General features: G+C 53.2%; 1 long non-coding RNA gene across 50 annotated transcripts; it reads right to left on the reverse strand.

Moving 5' to 3' along the window:
• Window positions 1–6,990: 6,990 nt before the first annotated feature.
• On the reverse strand, window positions 6,991–8,197 carry LOC143724029 (uncharacterized). 50 transcript variants are annotated; one of them, XR_013197258.1, is made up of 7 exons: window positions 8,046–8,197; window positions 7,867–7,938; window positions 7,784–7,814; window positions 7,438–7,534; window positions 7,230–7,358; window positions 7,157–7,185; window positions 6,991–7,100 (listed from the first exon to the last, which is right to left on the reverse strand). It is a non-coding gene; the product is annotated as an uncharacterized LOC143724029 (long non-coding RNA). The 50 variants fall into 50 exon arrangements; XR_013197266.1 differs by having other exon boundaries at window positions 6,991–7,358; window positions 8,046–8,079; window positions 8,143–8,197; XR_013197262.1 differs by having other exon boundaries at window positions 6,991–7,358; window positions 8,046–8,079; window positions 8,125–8,197.
• Between the last annotated feature and the right edge of the window lie 1,896 nt (window positions 8,198–10,093).

Raw genomic sequence — 10,093 nt, forward strand, 5'->3', positions numbered from 1 at the left:
CGGGACGGAGACATCGGGACAGAAACATCGGGACAGAAACATCGGGGCAGAGACATCGGGACAGAGACGTCGGGGCAGAGACATCGGGACAGAGACATCGGGACAGAAACAGCAGTACAGAAACATCGGGACAGAGACATCGGGACAGAGACATCGGGGCAGAGACATCGGGACAGAAACATCGGGACAGAGACATCGGGGCAGAGACATCGGGGCAGAGACATCGGGGCAGAGACATCGGGGCAGAGACATCGGGACAGAGACATCGGGGCAGAGACATCGGGACAGAAACATTAGTACAGAAACATCGGGACGGAGACATCGGGACGGAGACATCGGGACGGAGACATCGGGACAGAGACATCGGGACAGAGACATCGGGGCAGAGACATCGGGACAGAGACATCGGGACAGAGACATCGGGACAGAAACATCGGGACGGAGACATCGGGACGGAGACATCGGGACGAAGACATCGGGACAGAGACGTCGGGACGGAGACGTCGGGGCAGAGACGTCGGGACAGAGACGTCGGGGCAGAGACGTCGGGACAGAGACGTCGGGACAGAGACATCGGGACGAAGACGTCGGGACAGAGACGTCGGGACAGAGACGTCGGGGCAGAGACGTCGGGACAGAGACGTCGGGGCAGAGACGTCGGGACAGAGACGTCGGGACAGAGACTTCGGGGCAGAGACGTCGGGACAGAGACTTCGGGGCAGAGACGTCGGGGCAGAGACGTCAGTACAGAAACATCGGGACAGAGACTTCGGGGCAGAGACGTCGGGGCAGAGACGTCGGGGCAGAGACGTCGGGACAGAGACGTCGGGACAGAGACGTCGGGGCAGAGACGTCGGGGCAGAGACGTCGGGGCAGAGACGTCGGGGCAGAGACGTCGGGACAGAGACGTCGGGACAGAGACGTCGGGGCAGAGACGTCGGGGCAGAGACGTCGGGGCAGAGACGTCGGGACAGAGACGTCGGGGCAGAGACGTCGGGGCAGGGACGTCGGGGCAGAGACGTCGGGGCAGAGACGTCGGGACAGAGACGTCGGGGCAGAGACGTCGGGGCAGAGACGTCGGGGCATAAACGTCGGGACAGAGACGTCGGGGCAGAGACGTCGGGGCAGAGACATCGGGACAGAGACGTCGGGGCAGAGACGTCAGTACAGAAACATCGGGACAGAGACATCGGGACAGAGACGTCGGGGCAGAGACGTCGGGGCAGAGACGTCGGGACAGAGACTTCGGGACAGAGACGTCGGGGCAGAGACGTCGGGGCAGAGACGTCGGGACAGAGACGTCGGGACAGAGACATCGGGACGGAGACATCGGGACGGAGACATCGGGACGGAGACATCGGGACAGAGACATCGGGGCAGAGACGTCGGGACAGAGACGTCGGGGCAGAGACGTCGGGACAGAGACATCAGTACAGAGACATCGGGACGGAGACATCGGGACAGAGACATCAGTACAGAGACATCGGGACGGAGACATCGGGACGGAGACATCGGGACGGAGACATCGGGGCGGAGACGTCGGGACAGAGACGTCGGGGCAGAGACGTCGGGACAGAGACATCGGGGCAGAGACGTCGGGGCAGAGACGTCGGGGCAGAGACGTCGGGACAGAGACGTCGGGACAGAGACATCGGGACAGAGACATCGGGGCAGAGACATTGGGGCAGAGACGTCGGGGCAGAGACATCGGGACAGAGACATCGGGGCAGAGACATTGGGGCAGAGACGTCGGGGCAGAGACATTGGGGCAGAGACGTCGGGGCAGAGACGTCGGGGCAGAGACATCGGGACAGAGACATCGGGACAGAGACATCGGGGCAGAGACATCGGGACAGAGACATCGGGACAGAGACGTCGGGGCAGAGACGTCAGTACAGAAACATCGGGACAGAGACATCGGGACAGAGACGTCGGGACAGAGACGTCGGGGCAGAGACGTCGGGGCAGAGACGTCGGGACAGAGACTTCGGGACAGAGACGTCGGGGCAGAGACGTCGGGGCAGAGACGTCGGGACAGAGACATCGGGACGGAGACATCGGGACGGAGACATCGGGACAGAGACATCGGGGCAGAGACGTCGGGACAGAGACGTCGGGGCAGAGACGTCGGGACAGAGACATCAGTACAGAGACATCGGGACGGAGACATCGGGACGGAGACATCGGGACAGAGACATCAGTACAGAGACATCGGGACGGAGACATCGGGACGGAGACATCGGGACAGAGACGTCGGGGCAGAGACGTCGGGGCAGAGACATCGGGACAGAGACATCGGGACAGAGACATCGGGGCAGAGACATCGGGGCAGAGACGTCGGGACAGAGACGTCGGGACAGAGACGTCGGGGCAGAGACATCGGGACAGAAACATCAGTACAGAAACATCGGGACAGAGACATCGGGACAGAGACATCGGGGCAGAGACATCGGGACAGAAACATCAGTACAGAAACATCGGGACGGAGACATCGGGACGGAGACATCGGGACGGAGACATCGGGACAGAAACATCGGGACAGAAACATCGGGGCAGAGACGTCGGGACAGAGACTTCGGGGCAGAGACGTCGGGGCAGAGACGTCAGTACAGAAACATCGGGACAGAGACTTCGGGGCAGAGACGTCGGGACAGAGACGTCGGGGCAGAGACGTCGGGGCAGAGACGTCGGGACAGAGACGTCGGGACAGAGACGTCGGGGCAGAGACATCGGGACAGAGACGTCGGGGCAGAGACATCGGGACAGAGACATCGGGACAGAAACAGCAGTACAGAAACATCGGGACAGAGACATCGGGACAGAGACAACGGGGCAGAAACATCGGGACAGAGACATCGGGGCAGAGACATCGGGGCAGAGACATCGGGACAGCAGAGACATCGGGGCAGAGACATCGGGGCAGAGACATCGGGACAGAGACATCGGGGCAGAGACATCGGGACAGAAACATTAGTACAGAAACATCGGGACAGAGACATCGGGACGGAGACATCGGGACGGAGACATCGGGACAGAGACATCGGGGCAGAGACATCGGGACAGAGACATCGGGGCAGAGACATCGGGACAGAGACATCGGGACAGAAACATCAGTACAGAAACATCGGGACGGAGACATCGGGACGGAGACATCGGGACGAAGACATCGGGACGGAGACATCGGGGCAGAGACATCGGGACAGAAACATCAGTACAGAAACATCGGGACAGAGACATCGGGGCAGAGACATCGGGACAGAGACGTCGGGACAGAGACGTCGGGACAGAGACGTCGGGACAGAGACGTCGGGGCAGAGACATCGGGACAGAAACATCAGTACAGAAACATCGGGACAGAGACATCGGGGCAGAGACATCGGGACAGAAACATCAGTACAGAAACATCGGGACGGAGACATCGGGACGGAGACATCGGGACGGAGACATCGGGGCAGAGACATCGGGACGGAGACATCGGGACAGAAACATCGGGACGGAGACATCGGGGCAGAGACATCGGGACAGAGACGTCGGGGCAGAGACGTCGGGGCAGAGACGTCGGGACAGAGACGTCGGGACAGAGACGTCGGGGCAGAGACGTCGGGACAGAGACGTCGGGGCAGAGACGTCGGGACAGAGACGTCGGGGCAGAAACATCAGTACAGAAACATCGGGACAGAGACGTCGGGGCAGAGACGTCGGGGCAGAGACGTCAGTACAGGAACATCGGGACAGAGACATCGGGGCAGAGACGTCGGGACAGAGACGTCGGGACAGAGACGTCGGGGCAGAGACGTCGGGGCAGAGACGTCGGGACAGAGACGTCGGGGCAGAGACGTCGGGACAGAGACGTCGGGGCATAAACATCGGGACAGAAACATCGGGACAGAGACATCAGTACAGAGACGTCGGGACAGAGACGTCGGGGCAGAGACGTCGGGACAGAGACGTCGGGGCAGAGACGTCGGGACAGAGACGTCGGGACAGAGACTTCGGGGCAGAGACGTCGGGACAGAGACTTCGGGGCAGAGACGTCGGGGCAGAGACGTCAGTACAGAAACATCGGGACAGAGACTTCGGGGCAGAGACGTCGGGACAGAGACGTCGGGGCAGAGACGTCGGGACAGAGACGTCGGGACAGAGACGTCGGGGCAGAGACGTCGGGGCAGAGACGTCGGGGCAGAGACGTCGGGGCAGAGACGTCGGGACAGAGACGTCGGGACAGAGACGTCGGGGCAGAGACGTCGGGGCAGAGACGTCGGGACAGAGACGTCGGGACAGAGACGTCGGGGCAGAGACATCGGGACAGAGACGTCGGGGCAGAGACGTCGGGACAGAGACGTCGGGGCAGAGACGTCGGGACAGAGACGTCGGGACAGAGACGTCGGGGCAGAGACGTCGGGACAGAGACGTCGGGGCAGAGACGTCGGGGCAGGGACGTCGGGGCAGAGACGTCGGGGCAGGGACGTCGGGGCAGAGACGTCGGGGCAGAGACGTCGGGGCAGAGACGTCGGGGCAGAGACGTCGGGGCATAAACGTCGGGACAGAAACGTCGGGGCAGAGACATCGGGACAGAGACGTCGGGGCAGAGACGTCAGTACAGAAACATCGGGACAGAGACATCGGGACAGAGACGTCGGGGCAGAGACGTCGGGGCAGAGACGTCGGGACAGAGACTTCGGGACAGAGACGTCGGGGCAGAGACGTCGGGACAGAGACGTCGGGACAGAGACATCAGTACAGAGACATCGGGACGGAGACATCGGGACGGAGACATCGGGACAGAGACATCGGGGCAGAGACGTCGGGACAGAGACGTCGGGGCAGAGACGTCGGGACAGAGACATCAGTACAGAGACATCGGGACGGAGACATCGGGACGGAGACATCGGGACAGAGACATCAGTACAGAGACATCGGGACGGAGACATCGGGACGGAGACATCGGGACGGAGACATCGGGACAGAGACGTCGGGGCAGAGACGTCGGGGCAGAGACCTCGGGACAGAGACGTCGGGGCAGAGACGTCGGGACAGAGACATCGGGACGGAGACGTCGGGACGGAGACGTCGGGACGGAGACGTCGGGACAGAGACGTCGGGACAGAGACGTCGGGGCAGAGACATCGGGACAGAGACATCGGGACAGAGACGTCGGGACAGAGACGTCGGGGCAGAGACGTCGGGGCAGAGACGTCGGGGCAGAGACGTCGGGGCAGAGACGTCGGGGCAGAGACGTCGGGACAGAGACGTCGGGACAGAGACGTCGGGGCAGAGACGTCGGGGCAGAGACGTCGGGGCAGAGACGTCGGGACAGAGACGTCGGGGCAGAGACGTCGGGGCAGAGACGTCGGGGCAGAGACGTCGGGGCAGAGACATCGGGACAGAGACATCGGGACAGAGACATCGGGGCAGAGACGTCGGGGCAGAGACGTCGGGGCAGAGACATCGGGACAGAGACATCGGGACAGAGACGTCGGGACAGAGACGTCGGGGCAGAGACGTCGGGGCAGAGACGTCGGGACAGAGACGTCGGGGCAGAGACGTCGGGGCAGAGACGTCGGGACAGAGACGTCGGGGCAGAGACGTCGGGACAGAGACGTCGGGGCAGAGACGTCGGGACAGAGACGTCGGGACAGAGACGTCGGGGCAGAGACGTCGGGACAGAGACGTCGGGGCAGGGACGTCGGGGCAGGGACGTCGGGGCAGAGACGTCGGGGCAGAGACGTCGGGGCAGAGACGTCGGGGCATAAACGTCGGGACAGAAACGTCGGGGCAGAGACATCGGGACAGAGACGTCGGGGCAGAGACGTCAGTACAGAAACATCGGGACAGAGACATCGGGACAGAGACGTCGGGGCAGAGACGTCGGGGCAGAGACGTCGGGACAGAGACTTCGGGACAGAGACGTCGGGGCAGAGACGTCGGGGCAGAGACGTCGGGACAGAGACGTCGGGACAGAGACATCAGTACAGAGACATCGGGACGGAGACATCGGGACGGAGACGTCGGGACAGAGACGTCGGGGCAGAGACGTCGGGACAGAGACATCAGTACAGAGACATCGGGACGGAGACATCGGGACGGAGACATCGGGACAGAGACATCAGTACAGAGACATCGGGACGGAGACATCGGGACGGAGACATCGGGACGGAGACATCGGGACAGAGACGTCGGGGCAGAGACGTCGGGGCAGAGACCTCGGGACAGAGACGTCGGGGCAGAGACGTCGGGACGGAGACATCGGGACGGAGACATCGGGACGGAGACGTCGGGACAGAGACGTCGGGACAGAGACGTCGGGACAGAGACGTCGGGACAGAGACATCGGGACAGAGACGTCGGGACAGAGACGTCGGGGCAGAGACGTCGGGGCAGAGACGTCGGGGCAGAGACGTCGGGACAGAGACGTCGGGACAGAGACGTCGGGGCAGAGACGTCGGGGCAGAGACGTCGGGGCAGAGACGTCGGGGCAGAGACGTCGGGGCAGAGCAGAGACGTCGGGGCAGAGACGTCGGGGCAGAGACGTCGGGGCAGAGACATCGGGACAGAGACATCGGGACAGAGACATCGGGACAGAGACGTCGGGACAGAGACGTCGGGGCAGAGACGTCGGGGCAGAGACGTCGGGGCAGAGACGTCGGGACAGAGACATCGGGACAGAGACATCGGGACAGAGACATCGGGGCAGAGACATCGGGATATAAACAAATATGATACTCCACAAAACAACAACAACACATTTGCAAACTTTTTAAAGATCTTGTACTGGTTCAATAAACTGTTCCATTTAACCGACTATAATTTTATACGTTAGGCTGTACATGGTTAAAATACTTTTCCTTTTCTGACACAAAGGATCACATGACTTCAGCTGTGAGTGAGTAATTTTGTATTATTTAGAGCTTGATCACTATGACTTGTATTGAAAAGACCTGCAGAAGATTCTTCAAGAGAACAGCACGAATAACTGATGTTTTTAAAGAAAACACTAAAAGCACAAAAAAACACTAAAATCACTAAAACACTAAAAATCACAAAAAACACTAAAAGCACAAAAAACACTAAAATCACTAAAACACTAAAAACACAAAAATCTCTAAAAACACAAAAATCACAAAAAATCACTAAAAACACTAAAAGCACAAAAAACAGTAAAATCACAAAAAATCACTAAAAACACTAAAAGCACAAAAAACACTAAAATCACTAAAACACTTAAACACTAAAAATCACTAAAACACTAAAAACACTAAAAGCACAAAAAAACACTAAAACACTAAAATCACTAAAACGCTAAAAGCACAAAAAAAACTAAAATCACTAAAAACACAAATCACTAAATACACAAAACACTAAAAACACATCACTACAACACAAAAAATCACAAAAAACTGAAATCACTAAAAGCACAAAAAATCACTAAAAACAAACACTAAAAACACAAAAAATCACTAAAAACAAACACCAAAAACACAAAAAATCACTAAAAACAAACACCAAAAACACAAAAAATCACTAAAAACAAACACTAAAAACACAAAAAGCACAAAAACACTAAAAACTAAAAATCACTAAAACAATAAAAGCACAAAAAATCTCTAAAAACACTATAAATCACAAAAAACACAAATCACTAAAAACACATCACTACAACACAAAAAATCTCTAAAAACACTATAAATCACAAAAAACACAAATCACTAAAAACACATCACTACAACACAAAAAATCTCTAAAAACACTATAAATCACAAAAAACACAAATCACTAAAAACACATCACTACAACACAAAAAATCACTAAAAACACTAAAAATCACAAAAAACTGAAATCACTAAAACCACCAAAAAACACTAAAACTAAAAAAACAAAAAATCACTAAAAAAACAAAAAATCACTAAAAACACTAAAAATCACAAAAAACTGAAATCACTAAAACCACAAAAAACACTAAAACACTAAAAAAAACAAAAAATCCCTAAAAACACTAAAACACTAAAAAACAACAAAAAATCACAAACACTTAAAGCACAAAAGACACTAAAATCACTAAAACACTAAAAACACAAAAATCTCTAAAAACACTAGAAACTAAAAACACAAAAAATCACTAAAAACCCTAAAATCACTAAAAACCCTAAAATCACTAAAACACTAAAAACAAAAAATCACTAAAAATACTCATTTCAAAATAAACCATTAAATGGCACTTTCTGCAGATTTTTGTGCAAAAGAAATGGAGAAATTGAGTATTACATGATATGTGAAAAACTGCAAGGTTAAGAGCATATACTTTGCATTGTTGTAGTATCAACAGGTATTAGGACAAATCTAAAATTATAATAGCTAAAAGTAGGTCTAGCAAGTCTTATATTTCTGTAATTCACACAGATCAAACACAAGTATGCTGACTGAATATATTGCTAGTTTATTTTGAGTAGCCAGCTAGCAGTTCTCTTGGCAGTTTGCTGATAATCCGGTGTCTGAAGTCAAAATGCTCAGAACATCTCCTGAGAAAAATCACATGGTCAACCTAGTCTTGGTTATTTAATTTTGATTTAGTCTTATTTTCCTTACCTTCCTATTCAAGGCCAGGGCACTTTTTGTACATTTCTGGAACTTTTGCGCGCTTCCACATCCCGCGCAACTACGGCTTTTACATTGATCCGTGTCACCTCGATGCGCGTGCGCGATCATCGAGATTAAGCAGCTGATACCATGGCGGATACGGCCGTGTTCCGATTGTTCACATCTCAGCTCCGCCGAGACAAAATAGACATGCCATTTCAAAAAATCATTCATTTATTGTCAGAAATATGTTATCACTTTCATCAAATTCTATGTGACATAATTTCCAGTAGGTGACTGACTGCATAAGATGAGCCCCGGCCCAATTTAACCACTGGATATAACTATTTAAATAGATTATTAAAAGTGATATATTGTTGATTTTCATTTCACCAGAGGTAGTAGTGCTTTTAATAATTCGGGAAGTTTCCAGGCTCAGTTTATTTTAGTCTAGTTTTATGACTGTGATACTGAGGTCAGATTTGTTCACTGGTTCATGTTTCATCCCACTCGGATCCAGGAGGAAAAGAGTCTCTGAGTGACACGTGAAGCAGCCAATCACAGTTCAGCCTGCAGTCATATGTCATCTGGCACGTCACTGGTCACGTGTCCTCTGACGTCGCTGCTCACGCATTAACAGACAGTGGCGGGAGTTTCGGCGGGAGTCAGGAGGCCGTGAGCGAATATACGCTCGAAGAGTTCACTTTATTCTCTCAGGCCGGCACAGAAACCATTCCAATGGTGAAAAAAGTAAAGTAAAGTGCTGAAAGAAATAGTGAGAAATGCTGAAAGTGCTAAAGTGCACATGTTGATGTTTATTACTGTACTGTGCATTAGAGGACACTGTAAGAATGGTGTTGATTAATCTCTCTGGAGCTCTTCGTCATTTCTGACTGAAAATTTATACTTTCTTTTCTTTTCTATTTTTTCTTTTTCTTCATTGGAATGGTACGAAAGGTGTTCTGAATGATTGCTATATGTGTTCTGATTGGCAGGGCCGGCCCGAGGCATACGCCACCAGGGGGCCCCCCAATCAAGTTTACTTTTTTTTTTTAGATGACTTAAACAAGTGACATAAATGAATGAATGAATAATTCAAGACAAGAAAATTCTGATTTCATGATCAATATAGAGCTGGTAAGTCCCGCCCATCCGTAAAACTCCAAGTGGACCTTTAGGTTGAAAAAGCGTCAATGCAAGTGAATGAGAGAAAATAATTATTTTCTGATCCCGTTTGAATTGTGCCATGAATGTGAACATATGTTGTCTGTGAATTTTTTATATAATTTCTCATGTAACGAGTTTGACAGTATATTGTATGATTCTTTGGCTAGCAGTTGTGGAATAGACATAACGAGAAAGACTACACGTCGCATATGTGACGTCACCGCATAACACATTTTCCCTCCACAAATCACGGTGCGATAATCTAAGGAATTAGATCGAGATGCCTGTGTGTTTGTCTCCCTGAAAGAAGGCGGTGAAGTGCACCAAAGACACAGGCATGTTTAGCGGGATC

The sequence above is a fragment of the Siphateles boraxobius genome, unplaced genomic scaffold (genome assembly GCF_051911475.1).
Source record: "Siphateles boraxobius isolate OS27281-9 unplaced genomic scaffold, OSU_SipBor_1 7, whole genome shotgun sequence".
Lineage (NCBI taxonomy): Eukaryota > Metazoa > Chordata > Actinopteri > Cypriniformes > Leuciscidae > Siphateles > Siphateles boraxobius.